Here is a 13,374-nt window from a genome sequence, read left to right as displayed (position 1 = left end):
TTGAACAGACCGCCTGAAGATGGCGGACGACGTTGTGCCGAATTAAGACTACCGGCATAATTCTGCACCTCTTCACGTGCACGCGCGTGACGCAGGCTAACGTTCGTTACAGGAGGTTACCTAGGTGATTTCTGGTTGAATCCTTCATTTCGAGACAAAAGAATAATGGCAAATTTTCTATAATAACGTAGTACATTTAGAAATAAATATATATGTTCTAAATAAATATGTTATTATAAAATGTAATATCACAATTGTTTGCCTAAAATCCGTACAGTAAAACCAAACTTTTTTCACACATAAAGCAACAAAGATCAGCTCATGAACCCATTTCCAGCACAATTAGGACATTTATTAATAAGGAAAGGGGTCATGAATCATTACTTTGTACCAAACTTTCTGAAAATTGCCTAACAGTTCAAAAATAATAGTTTTTAATGCAAGTCAAGAATCAGGACTTCGCTTTAGATTTCGGGGGCTAAGGAACTGGTCGATTAACCACCTACTTTGTGGAGCAAATAAATTTAGTGTGCCCCTTGAAAAAATATATGGTCCTTAATTTGACATGACCCATCTGTCAGATTCAATGTCAAGAACATTTTTTTTTGTGGCATGACATTTACATTTGTTTTGTCAAAGTACTGCAAACATTACATACGTACATAAAACAACGATAATAATACAAAAAATTGTCAAATGGCAAGCATAATTATCAAGAAAGGGTGTTAATTATAAAACAATATTGGTAATGATTATAAATTAATACATGATTTTATGTCCTAAAATAGTTTAAACGTGTCACATATAAAATAAAGAACTTGATTATCAAATATATGTAAAAGAAAATAAATTATATGTTCGGCTTTATGTTCCTTTGCGCGTGAACTTCTGTGCGCGTGCCCGTGAGGGGGTGTCGGATTCTGTGAGGATCTAAATTTTGCGCAACACTTCCGGAACTTAAAAACCCTATTTCTTTTATCCGTAAACGGTCCTTATAAACATTATTTACAGACTTGAAAGCTCACCGCCAAAACAAGCAATAAAGATGTGAGTTACGCTATCAAGAGTATAGAAAAAAAACTGAAAAATGAACGAAACAAAACTACATATCCCAGAAACGACTTCAAATTACGTCATTGGAAATGATTGACTGGAATCGTATGGAGTTCAAACTTCTCAGTTTAGTTTGTAAGCTCCTAGTTCAAAAACAGTTCATATGAACACCACATTAGTGAGTTAACTCCCTTTTGATATTTTATTGTACTTTTGGTAGCACCCAGCCAGAAACTCATAAAATTAAACTGAATACAGTAAACCAAATTTCCCCCCATGATCTGAACTGGTATAAAAATTTGAATTAGATGTAACTGAGGGTGTTGTTTCTCTTTTGTTTGTTTGTTTTTTTAAAACTAAGTTGTTTTTACATATATCAAGGTTGTAAGACAATTCAGTTTGAGTTATATGTAATTAAGATAAAACAGAAACTCCCATGGCTTGTACCAGTGCAAATAGAGAAATAATTATGAGTAAATTGGGAAGTCTGGCCTTTAAACCAGTGAGGAATCTGAGTGTACTTCTAGATTATTATTTACCTAGGTTTTAAAACACTTATTGACAATGTTCATCTGGAATCATTTGCTCCCGATTAGCTGATTGGCTAGTTAGGCGTCAAAAGAGGGTCAAAATTTGTGCTTGTAATTCTGGTTTGAGCTTGTAACTTGAGTGTTGCACTCAAATGGAAATATGTGTGTTCATATCTCAGACTTGTGAAATCACTGCTGAAAACATTCCTGCAAAAATGTTTATTTACCAAACATTTTCACACGTACAAAATATTTTGACAACTGCAAATCTTTGTTTCGCATTCACTAACTTGAACTTGTGAGGATGTTTTTAACAAGTTCACACATTCTTATGCAGTTTGTCATGTGAAATATTTGTAAAAATCATTTCACAAGTTCAAAGTATTTATCCTCTGGTTTGATTCCATAGATTAATAAAAATTAAATGGTCTTTATTTCACTGTAATTTTATGTGAAGTTGACACAACTCAAAAAGACTGTCGCAAAATGTTGCGTTGACTTTTTTTTGTTGTTGGCCCAATGCTTTATTTTTTAGAGTGTTGTTGCAGAGATTTGTTATTTTAAAAATATATTTGTTATTTTACTGTTTTCATTGTTGAATTTCACAATGTGTTACAAACTGTAAACATCTAGTGATTGTGGATCAAAGTGAAAACCTTGTTTAGAATTAAAGGAGAAATATATGAATCAATTTAATTATCTTCCACCAATCAGTAAATTCAGCACACAATATATGGCCAAAAATATGTGGACACCTCCTCATCCAACATTTTTAATTTTCATTTTCTTCTGCTTCATCTAGTTCAGGGTCACACTGGAAATCACAGGGTGTGTGAGTGAATGTGTGTGTGTGTCACCCTGTGAACAACTGGCGCCCCCTCCAGGGTGTATTTCTGCCTTGCACGCAGTGATTCCAGATAGGCTCCGGAAAAGCAGTTACAGACAATGAATGAATGAATGTATTGGACTATGGGAGGAAACTGAAGCACCTGGAGGAAACCCATGCAGACACAGTGAGACATCAAACCCCTCAGACAGTTACCCGAGCAGGTTTTGAACCCACAATCCCAGGACTCTGGAGCTGTGGAACAGTGACACTTCCTGCTGTCTCATCCAACATCTCTTCTGTAGTGAATGTTATTAATCAGGGATGTTTTTCTTTACTGGGAAGGCTTTACACTGTGACACGCATTGTCTGTGACACTGGATGGCATTCAGCCACAAGAACATTAGAGGAACTTTAATGGGTCCAAGACTTAAGAGAATCCAGTGCTCCACAATCCAGTGCTGGGGGGCTTTATTTAATACAGTTCAAGTTCATGTGTAGCTGCTCCGGAGCACTTCATTTTGTGCTTCAGCCACGAGTATTGCACCTTTAAGTTTAAGTGGTGTCTACACATGTATGGACACCTAATATCTGCTAATATCGCTGCTGCGTTTGATCTGTCCCAGCTGGAGGCGCGAGCACGCGCATCACCCCCCCCCAACCCCCACCTCGAGCCCCTCCTCCCTCCTCCCACCCCATCAACCACCTCCATGCGCGAGAGTGTGCGCACGCGAAAGCGAAATGCAGCGCGAGCTTTAGACTGGCCAGCCCTGAGTACACGCGCCATCCGCCGCCACGCGCACGAGGGAAAAGCGAGAAGCGAGAAGCGCGAGACAGACGCACGAAAGACCACCGCCTACCGGTAAGAAAGGATCCATTTAGAAAAGCGCATATATTAATCGCTATCGTTAGGCTCCGATTAGTGACATTTTTATGAATTTCGTTTCACTCGGGAGTCCTTTTCTTTTTCTGACGCTTTGTTCTGAGGCTCTCCGCTGATCGCGCTCACGGTGATCGGGGGATTATCGATCACAGCGTGTGATTTCCGAGGAGTTAAGGCTCGAGCGCGAGAGGGGCGTGTACCCGCACCAGCCTCGTGCGCGCACAGCCGTAGCTTATTGCACTAGAGCCCCTTGTTGCGCCGTTGTTGTGCTCCTGAGGATGCTGAAAATACCACAGGCACCCTATTTAAATATGATTTACATAATTTGCATAAGCTCTCCGGGCTCTGCTGCTGCTGCTGCGTGGCTGTGCTCTGAGGGAGAAAACCAAACAAAGCCAAACACAGAAGCAAAAACGCGTATCTCCACCACACCCCTTTGTCTCAGTGTGGAGGTGAGACACGTTTTGCAGCGGTCTAACTGCCCCCCCCCCCCTCCCGCGCGCTCACACACACACACACACACGCTCCCAGTAACACACAATAAATTACGCGTAATGTATGCGTTATAACATTAAGAAAACACAGCGCGCATGATAACCACACGGGTTAATAATTGCAATAACTGTGTTGTCTTTGATGTTTAATTTATGCATAAATCATAAATTGCAATATATATGTATATATATATTCATATGTGCACTACACGTTTGCACAATTTCCTCTGTTTTAAAGCCCACGCTTCTGTCTGGTGACGCATGTGATGCTCTTTATGCCGAATTCTATCAGTTATTTCTCCATCCTTTGTCTCAGTTTGGCGCATGCGCAGTCCGCGCAGGGTGTGGATGGAGATGGGAGAATGGGTGTCTTTTTGTGCGTTTGCGTGTCTTGCTCGCTCCTGGAGGCTTTTAATTGTGTTTGTTGTGTTTTAAAAGTGCTCTGCTTTGGCGCCTCGCTCTGACCGAGCCCCCGCGCGCGCTTCAGCTCGGAGCTCTGTGAAGAGATGCTGCTGCAGACAATGAGACGAGAGACCAGACACTCGCGCGCGCCGCCTCTGCTCCGAGCGCGCGCTCATAAAAAAAAAAAAAAAAAAAAAAAAAAAGAATGACACCATCAATGAAACACTTAAATATCCCTCCACCGACAGAATCACTTCCTTTCAGTCGCTCGCAAATAAATCAATTCCTCTACACTACTGCTTCAAATGATGGTAAAATCAGAGCGTGGTGCGCAGCATCCAACAGCGAGGGGGGGGGGGGGGGGCAAGAGGAGGAGGGGAACAGAGCAGGAGAACAGAATGAGAAGAGAATAGGAGATGAAAGGAGAGAGGCAGAGGACAGGGCAGGAGAGGAAAAAGAGAACAGAAATGAAGAGGGGCAGAGAAGAGAAGAGAAGAAGAAGAGAACAGAAGAGAAGTGAAGAGAAGTGAAAAGAACAGAAGAGAAGTGAAGAAGAGAAGTGAAGAGAAGAGGGAAAATGAGAAAAGAGAAGAGAAGACGAGCAGAAAGGAGGAATTGGGGAGGGGAGAGGAGCAGAAGCAAGCGAGAGAAGATGAGAGAAGATGAAAGGAGAGGAGCAGAGAGGAGAGGAGAAAAGAGAAAAAAAATGCTGTGAGGATTTGACTTTTAGCCACATAAATATTACTGAGGCCTGGTCACCACAATCACTCCATCTCTTCCCAAAGATATGAGCTTCATCGCTCCAGAGAACACAGTTCCTGTGATCCACATCCCACTGCTGGAGGAGTGTAGCTCATGTTTGGCACAGAGCATGGTGCCTTTAAACCCACATACATCCAATTAACGTAACTCCATTCGCAGAAACAATGGGACACAAACCTGAAGTCTGCCATTTGTTAATTCACTTGAACAGACAAAAGAACAACGAAAAGATTTTCAGTGCTTTCTGTGACAACTGTAATTCTGTTTGTTAAATATGAGCAAATAGAAACATTTATATAAACATTTACCTGCAACTCACTCCAAAAAATGTGGGACAGAGTCAAATTAATGGTGAAAATTTTTTTTTTCAGATGCTGGTAAATATTAAAGCCACATTCACTAAAGGCTCTGTCTCTGAAAACAAAAATAGGTCGTTGCTCATAATTTAAAGCCACAATTTGGGAGAAAACATTCATCATCTGCTCAGATGTGAGATTGCAAAGCGCTTGTCTTCCCCCTGCTACAGTGTATATCAGGAAACAATTGTGGGAGTCAGGGGACACCTCAGTGCACAAAGGGCAAGGGTGGAAACCGCTGCTGAACGTGCACGGAGCTCTGAGACCTCAGGGGGTAGATGTGTTCTTTGAGATGAACATAGCCACATGGACTCGGGAGAACTTTGAAATAGCGTTGTCACTTACCACAGTCCTCTGCTACATCAGGAAATGCAACCTGAGGGTGGATCATGCAAAAGGAAGCTATGCAGCGAATTTGCATAAAGTTCTCTGGGTCTGAATCATTGGAGATGGACCGAAATAGTAGGGAGTTTAAGGTGGAACCTAAAATTGAATAAAATGCCGGCTTCAGCTCTGTGCATGAGTGGGGGCTGGGTGTAGAGGCATGTGTGGAATATTAAACCCACACACACTCGCGCACAGAGGCTCAGAACTGCCATACACATGAACTGGTTTTACACAATGTTGCCTGGGTGTGTGTGTGTGTGTGTGTGTGTGTGTGTGTGTGTGTTTATATGTATTCCCATGCACAACAACAGTGAAATGTTTATGGTGATTTAGGTTGACAGAAGTGAGGGAAATTGGTTAATTTAGAGATGGAGAAAGAGGATGAAAAACAGAGGAGAAAATTGAGATTGAGATGGAGATAGAACATGATGGCGATGGGGAGGTGGAGAGACACAGGAGAGATGGACATGAGCTGGAGAGAGAGATGGAGATGGGGAAAGAGATGGAGATGGAGAGAGAGAAAGAAATGGGGAAAGAGATGGAGATGAGAGAGAGATGAGATGGAGAGAGAGATGGAAATGGGGAACGAGATGGAGATGAGAGAGAGAGAGATGGAGACGAGAGAGAGAGAGATGGAGAGAGAAAGAGATGAGATAGAGAGACACAGGACAGATGAAGAGAGAGATGGAGATAAAGAGAAATGAGATGGAAAAAGGGTGGGATGGAGATGCAGAGGAGTAATGGAGTAAATGAAAGAGGGATGTCAGGGATTGAGAGAGTTGGAGAAAGATTTGAAGATGGAGTGAAAGAGGAAAGACAGATAGAGAGAGAGAGAGAGAGAGAGAGAGAGACAGACAGATGGAGGAACTCTACCTGCAGCACTGCTTTACTGTGCTCCAATGTTCGGTCAGAATCCCAAACCTATTCAGTGATGTGGAGGTCTGGGCTTTGGGGCGGTTAGTCCATGGTTTTGCTTAATTTTTGTTAGATTTCTTCTTATGTGTCTATTTCTAAGTTCAGGCTTCTTCTCCCCAGCTCTGCATCTTTTCAAACCCATAGTTCCGAGTTGTTCTTCTCAGAGTGGAAGGATGGACACAGACAGTTATGGATCTGTTCAGATCTGATACGAGAGTGGGGCTTGTTTCTTTCTTTACGTCGCCAACAAACGGCTCCTTTACCGTTACAATGTCAAGCTTGTTACAATAGGAAACTGTTTTTAGTGCTGTATAGAACCATCTACAACATTTTCTCCATCAGTCTGAAGAGCCCTCTAATCATGCAAAAGGTTCTTCAGCTGTTCAGGACTCTATACAGAACCATTTTCTTTACTAAAGAACCCTTATAGAACCATCATTTTCAAGTGTGTAGGAGTTTATTGCACGACAAATATAAACCCCATAGAATAACCAGATCCTCTGGCTGCTTCTATTCTTCCACTGAAAGAAGAACACTGCAACATCATGGGTTTGAAAGGATGTGTCGCTGGAAAGAGGAAACCAGAACTGAGAAAAGGAAATAGACACAAAAGAAGAAAGTCAAAGAAAGAAGAAGCTGCTGCTGTTTCTCTGAATGAGAAATCGACTGCCTGCCCCAGCACCCACACATCTAGGTGTAAAAGACCTGGAGCTGGAGAGAACAGACCCCACACTGAGCAAATAAAACTGAGACAAAAGCAGAAGCCCAAAGCTGGCAGCTTAACAATGTGCTTGGGTTTCCATGGATCGGGAGGAGAGGAAAATGAAAAACCAACTTTGGAGACTGAACTTTGGAGGTTTAAATGAGTGGAGGGTAAAAGCAGTAATGAGAAGATCCTCTGCTGTTATTCCTCACTGCTTTAATGAAGGCTCTCTATAGATGACCTCGTCGCCTCTGCTTTATCTTGGAAGAAAGACCTGACCATCCATATAAACAAATGAGAAGAAGGTTCTAGACACTCAGTAATGACTATGGTTCCATCTCACCAGACTAATGTCTGAGTTTACACGCTGTGTGCTGAGGAGACGAAAACGAGGTCCACGGCCTCCAATAAACTCACTCCACAGGACAATGACTGACTCTGCACAGTTCAAACCCGAGTGGTTCCTGGGTCCTAGGGCAAATACGATTACATAACTCCCCAGAGAACAAGCTTACTGCTCAAATGTTACTCGTTAATGACTCAAGAGGCTTTACAGTGTTTCTCCTAAACGTCCTCAGGAGAAAAAAGCATTAGACTGAAAGGAGACGTGAGACTCTTGTGTAGAAATAAAAACATTAAGGTTATTTTCAGCATCAAAACTGAGAAGGTTTTTAGTGCTAATGAGAAATGGCTGAGTTCTGTCTTTAATTTCAGCTGCTGAGATCTCCAATAAAACTTATTAAGGAGACACTACAGAGATATTAAGGAGGAACTGAAGAGATATTAAAAAGAAACTAAAGAGATATTAAAAAGACACTAAATAGATATTAAGGAGGAACTGAAAAGATATTAAGAAGAAACTAAAGAGATATTAAGGAGACACTACAGAGATATTAAGGAGAAACTAAAGAGATATTAACCAGACACCACAAAGTTATTAAGGAGAAACTAAAGAGATATTAAGGAGACACTACAGAGATATTAAGGAGAAACTAAAGAGATATTAAGCAGACACCACAAAGATATTAAGGAGACACTACAGAGATATTAAGGAGAAACTACAGATATATTAAGGAAGAACTGAAAAGATATTAAGAAGAAACTAAAGAGATATTAAGGAGACACAACAGAGATATTAAGGAGAAAATGCACAGCTATTAAGGAAAAACCACAGATATATTATGAAAACACTTGAGAGAAATAAGGAGGAAAAGCCAAGACATTAAGGAGAAACTACAGAGATATTCAGCTGGAACTACAGAAATATTAAGGACAAATCTCTTTTGCTCATTGGAAGGAAAATGATTTGAGGACGCCTGATACCTGTCCGATGAATTTGGGTCACACCTGTTTGGGTCATGTGACCAGAACAAGAAAGGATTTGGTACTGCAGTCAGAGAGAGAGAGAGAGAGAGAGAGAGAGAGTCTGAAAATGGTGGCTAGGGCTCCTCCAGAGGAGCTTTATGGCTGAATCTAAAATGGCTCCCTTTTTCATTTATACTGCATTACACTCAGCCTTTCACTCAGCAACACACAGAGATGTAAAATTCCAGATCCAAAAAATATTTTATTGAGTGAAATCATCTTAAATCCTGTTGATATCTCGTTTTTTTTTCAGGTGACGTTGACTGTGAGAATATTATTAAGAGATTTCTGCTTGTTTAAAGTGATCTCATTCCATCAGCAGGAATTTTTACTTGTTTATAACAGCTCTGTTTACTTATAAACGAGGATTGAAACAAGCTACACTTTCTGCCAGTGAAATAAAACACTTCCTTTCTGCGAAATGTTTTACAACAATTAAAAATGTCTAGAAATATGTAATAATTTGAAGAATTTTTCAGTGTTTTACTCATGATATCATAGTGGGAAATATTAGATATAATGCCTAGAATGATGTGCCTTGAGTGGAGAGGCTTTATACAGTAATAAATATAGGATAAAAATATTTTATATTATATATTAATTGAGAGAGAGAGAGAGAGAGAGAGAGAATTTCACTGACAGGTGGAGGCAGGACGAGTGAGCAGATCTGTGTGTGTGTGTGTGTGTGTGTGTGTGTATGCGTGTGGGTGTGCGTGCATGTGTGTGTGTGCGTGTGTGTATTTGTTCATTTTACATGGGCAGTGAAAGTCAAACTTCTCTGATGCACTTTCAGTTATACAGCTTTCTCAATGGACCTTAAAACAGTGTGTGTGTTTGTGTGTGTGTGTGTGTGTGTGAGAGAGAGAGAGAGAGAGAGAGAGCCAAAACATGAAGATGAAGTGAATAACACTGATTATCACAATTATAATAGTGACTAACTGTGGTGTAGTGAAGGTCTGTGATATTTTATAGCGGGGTGTAATGCATGTTGACCTTTGAGCCAAGGAAGGAACCAAGGAGCCCATGAATCAGCCTTGTTCTAAGGGCAGAGCAGAACCAGTTTCAGAGGGGGTTTCAGAGGGGTTTCAGAGTGGTTTGTTTGCTAGGGTCTCTGCATCACAGGTCCACACTGATTAAAATAGTAAATGATTGTGATTTGACTACGAAGATATTGCTTATGTTTTATCATGGAATTTCTCTCCAAGTTGCTATGGCAATGGCCCAGACTTTTGGGATGAAGGAGTCAGAATGGCAGAATGTCATATGATACCTACGGCAACAGCCAATCAGAGATCAGAGTCCCACTGACCCAACCTGTCCATAATGGCCCCCTCAGATGTGAGTCAGTGTGTGTGTCCATAGCATTTTATTAGCTATTTTAAAATAAGGATACTGGGGGCATCCTAAGAATTTGTGTGTGTGTGTGTGTGTGTGTGTGTGTGTGTGTAAGAGAGAGAAAGAGAGAGACAGATAGAGATAGCTAGATAGAGACCGATGGTAGTGTTGGTGTCAGATGTAAACAGATGATTCAGATATTCAAAACTCACAAACAAAACAAATGATTTTGTGCAGTGTCACAATGCCCTTAGAGCATTTTTATACAAAAAACAGAAGCGCCGTCCACCTGTAAATTTACATCCTTGACTCTCTTAAAGTTACAGTTTTCACATAATCTACATATTCAAATGTTCGTAGACACCTGTTACCTTGGAAAAACTCTGCTGCCTGAAGCCGCATTATTGTGAACACATTGTGGATAATACACACAGAGACACGCCAAATGAAATGTGTTCTCTGGAGGGATGGAGCTCCATCCAATAACTCTGGGACAATTCAGAGTGGTGTTTATGATACAGAGCTAATCTTCAGCCCCTGACCTCACTAATGTTTATATGGACCCATGAAAACCATCAAATCCTCACAGAAAAGTTCCAACATCTAGGGTAAAGCCTTCTCAAAGTTGCCCCAACACTTTATCAACAGAGCAACCTGTCTGTCCACCTCTCTGTCTGCCTCTCTCTCTACCTCTCTGTCTGCCTCTATATCCACCTCTGTCTGCCTCTATATCCACCTCTGTCTGCTTCTATATCCAACTCTGTCTGCCTCTATATCCACCCCTGTCTGCCTCTATATGCACCTCTCTGTCTGCCTCTATATCCACCTCTCCGTCTGCCTCTCTATCTACCTCTGTCTGCCTCTATATCCACCTCTCTGTCTGCCTCTCTCTCTACCTCTCTGTCTGCCTCTATATGCACCTCTCTGTCTGCCTCTATATCCACCTCTGTCTGCCTCTACATCTACCTCTCTGTCTGCCTCTCTATCTACCTCTGTCTGCCTCTATATCCACCTCTCTGTCTGCCTCTATATCCACCTCTCTGTCTGCCTCTCTATCTACCTCTGTCTGCCTCTATATCTACCTCTGTCTGCATCTATATCCACCTCTCTGTCTGCCTCTATATGCACCTCTTTGTCTGCCTCTATATCCATCTCTCTGTCTGCCTCTATATCTACCTCTCTGTCTGCCTCTTTATCCACCTCTCTATCTACCTCTGTCTGCCTCTATATTCACCTCTGTCTGCCTCTATATCCACCTCTGTCTGCCTCTATATCCACCTCTCTGTCTGCCTCTATATCCACCTCTCTGTCTGCCTCTCTATCCACCTCTCTGTCTGCCTTTATATCCGCCTCTATATCCACCTCTCTGTCTGCCTCTATATCCACCTCTCTGTCTATTGCAATCAGATAAACCTCAGTGTACATTGTTGTTGTTGTTGTTGTTGTTGAAGGCAGAGGTGGGAAGTGACTAATTATACTTTATAGTTCACGTATTTAAGTATAATTCACATGTGAAAAGACGCTGTGTTGTTGCTCTGCTGCATTGTGACTGAAGCACCCACTACTCGCTACACACTTCAGTTCCTGAGCTGATAGATGCTGGATGGTCAGAGAAGTTCCACTGACCACAGCTCACACACTCTCTCAGGACGTCAGTAGCTTACAGAGCATTTAGGCTTTAATTACTGGTACCTTCACTGTAGTCAGTATTTTACCCAGTCTCAAAAGACTTTTACTGGAGTGAGAATACTCTCCCCACTTTGCTTAGGATGTATGTGTGTGTGTATGTTTCTCCATGGTGATGCACATGGTGTTTAAACATCAGTGCCATTGATTTACAACCTATTTCTCTCCCTAGATACTTTTAATAGAAATTCAATTATAAAACCACCAACCATAACATTAAAGCCACCTCCTTGTTTCTACTCTTCCTACATTGTCCAGCTCCACTGACCACACAGGAGCACTTTGTGGTTATACAGTTACAGACTGTTGTCCATCTGTTTCTATGCATACATTATTACCCCCATCTCCCCCTGTTCTTCAGCGCTCAGGACCCCCACAAAGCAGGTGTGATGTGGTGGTGGTGGATCATTCTCAGCGCTGCAGTGACACTGACGTGGTGGTGGTGTGTTAGTGTGTGTTGTGCTGGTGCGAGTGGATCAGACACAGCAGTGCTGCTGGAGTTTTTAAACCCTGTGTCCACTCACTGTCCACTCTATGAGACACTCCTCCCTCGTTGGTCCACCTTGTAGATGTAAAGTCAGAGACAGTAGCTCATCTGTCGCTGCACGGTGTGTGTCGGTCATCCTCTAGTCCTTCATCAGTGACACAGGACGCTGTCGGCTGGATGTTTTTGGTCAGTGGACTATTCTCTGTCCAGCAGTGACACTGAGGGGTTTAAAAACTCCAGCAGCACTGCTGTGTCTGATCCACTCGCACCAACACAACACACACTAACACACCACCACCACGTCAGTGTCACTGCAGCGCTGAGAATGATCCACCACCACATCACACCTGCTCTGTGGGGGTCCTGAGCGCTGAAGAACAGGGGGAAAGGGGAGATACAGGTGGATTAGAGTCTCATAAAAAGCCCAAATTTAATAGAAATCTAATTAATTCCCCCAAAATGCATGGAAACAGACTGTGTGTGTGTGTGTGTATGTGTATGTGTGTGACTATGCAGTGTCGTGGCTATGGTTGATCCTCTGCTGTTTATATTCTGAGCTCCAATGTTTTTATTACTGAAACATTCAGCCTGAGAGATGAGTGTATACACAAAGAGGATGTGTGTGTGTGTGTGTGTATGTGTGTGTGTGTGTGTGTGTGTGTGTATATACAGGATGCAGAACTTTGTTAGGTCAGAGTTAAGGCATTTCTCTGGCGATATCCAAACACATTTGCAAAACACCTCGACACCAGAGATTCTGAGCTATTTTAAATTGAAGCACTTCACCTAAGATGGTCATCTAATTTTACCACTCTACATTATTCCATCACTGGCACTGAATGGAGCCCAGTCACTTAAGAACACAGGACCCGTGAGGACCTTTATACTCTCCCTCTAAGCTTGACATTAAGCCTGGTGACCTTAGGCTCATGTGCAGCTGCTCCAGAGCAGCCCATCTCAAGTAATGTTACACACTGCACCAGGGCGCTGCTATATTGCAGCTGAACTCTGGAAGGAAGATCTTCCAGAACGTTTGCACATGAGGTGTGTCTGAAGCTGGATCTGAGCTGGAGAAGACGTTTAGAGCGTCTTTATTTCCAGCAGAGCAATATGAGATATAGTCCTCTATAACTCACTTCTTTTTCCACCTGTGTCTTCCAGTGGCCTGACACACTCAAAACACACACAGA

At 42.1% G+C, this 13,374-nt stretch overlaps 1 protein-coding gene across 2 annotated transcripts in view; it reads left to right on the top strand.

Annotated features, from left to right (window-relative positions):
• Positions 1-3,130: 3,130 nt before the first annotated feature.
• The window catches only part of LOC136679158 (brain acid soluble protein 1 homolog), a 23,853-nt gene continuing 13,609 nt past the window's right edge, over positions 3,131-13,374 (top strand). Inside the window, exon 1 of one of the 2 annotated variants that reach the window (XM_066657505.1) lies at positions 3,131-3,271. The gene's annotated coding sequence lies outside the window, so the exon portion shown is untranslated. The remainder of the gene's footprint in view (positions 3,272-13,374) is intronic. The other variant, XM_066657506.1, reaches the window with a different exon arrangement.

The sequence above is a fragment of the Hoplias malabaricus genome, chromosome Y (genome assembly GCF_029633855.1).
Source record: "Hoplias malabaricus isolate fHopMal1 chromosome Y, fHopMal1.hap1, whole genome shotgun sequence".
Lineage (NCBI taxonomy): Eukaryota > Metazoa > Chordata > Actinopteri > Characiformes > Erythrinidae > Hoplias > Hoplias malabaricus.
This window is presented reverse-complemented; position numbering and strand designations above follow the sequence as displayed.